Raw genomic sequence first — 1,169 nt, forward strand, 5'->3', positions numbered from 1 at the left:
TCGATGCCTTCGGTGACAGCTTTTCAACCGCCGTCAATAATCCCGAGGGGTGACCACCTCACAAACACCTCTTGAAATGATGGCAATACAATCTAAACACAATTGCCGTAGGATGAGCACTTTATTGCTATTGGATTTCATAAACCTGACTGTGCATACATGTGTTTCTTTGTATGTGCAGGATTTGGCGTCCAAGCAGACGACGTGGCTGCTCGTCAAGAATTACACGAAGGGGGATTTCTTTAACTGCACAAGCCAAGTCTCCTGCATCTAAGAGGGATGGCACTCCTCACTTGTGGGCTTCTTTCCTTTGCACTATTTTTGTATCATTCAAATGGGATGGTTAACGGGAAGGGCTGCGACCTGGCTTCACCCTAGCAAAATAAAAGGATATTAGATGGAGAGAAAAAAACAGCCTAAGATGCCACTTCCTGCATCAAAACGAAGGAGCTGACTCTTCCACTAAACCTCTTTAAACGTCTGACTCGACTGGCTTCTTTTCCCCCCATGATCGATGTGTAGTAACGCCTTTAGGATCTGAATGTTTACTCCCTCAGCTTTTATACAGGTCGTGTATAGCGTGTAGTAAGTACTTTAAGTAGTTTCTGATGACATTTTGCACAATATTCAACACTGCAATCAAAGCAAAGTATGCAAGGGATCATTTATTAAGGTTTTTCTTAGAACCGTGGCTTTGTAACTATAGTAACAAGACAGCCTTACCATTTCACTGTTCATACACATAACCTGTTGTTTGACTATACTAATGCGCAGTGTGAGTATTTCTGCACCTAGATCTCCAGGCTGATTTGTGTCAGTGACCACACCAGTGATTTGAAATGTGTTGGGTTTCTCACACGGCAATTTATTTGCACTTCAACATTATAGCTGTCCCTCTGGGCAAGCAATGATGTACATTTTTAAACCTCTTTTTTTTTTTTCTCCATTTCAGTTTATTTCCATACAGAGAGAAAAGAGAATTGTGGACACTTGAAAATCTGAGTGAGACAAATACATTATTATTGTGATTAATTGGTTTAATTTTTGTAGCTGTGTTTGTATTTATTGAGTTGGATTGTAGTGCAAAATGCTCCCATCCTATTTGTATTTTAGTGGCAATACAATCTTAAACAAAAAACAAAACAACAGTCATGGACACAACACAAAAG

General features: G+C 39.9%; 1 protein-coding gene across 1 annotated transcript in view; it reads left to right on the top strand.

Annotated features, from left to right (window-relative positions):
• The window catches only part of glis3 (GLIS family zinc finger 3), a 17,301-nt gene extending 17,044 nt beyond the window's left edge, over window positions 1-257 (top strand). Inside the window, exon 10 of the mRNA XM_008287787.1 lies at window positions 182-257. The gene's annotated coding sequence lies outside the window, so the exon portion shown is untranslated. The remainder of the gene's footprint in view (window positions 1-181) is intronic.
• Window positions 258-1,169: the final 912 nt, after the last annotated feature.

This window comes from Stegastes partitus, unplaced genomic scaffold, assembly GCF_000690725.1.
Source record: "Stegastes partitus isolate 25-593 unplaced genomic scaffold, Stegastes_partitus-1.0.2 Scaffold521, whole genome shotgun sequence".
NCBI classification, from domain to species: domain Eukaryota; kingdom Metazoa; phylum Chordata; class Actinopteri; family Pomacentridae; genus Stegastes; species Stegastes partitus.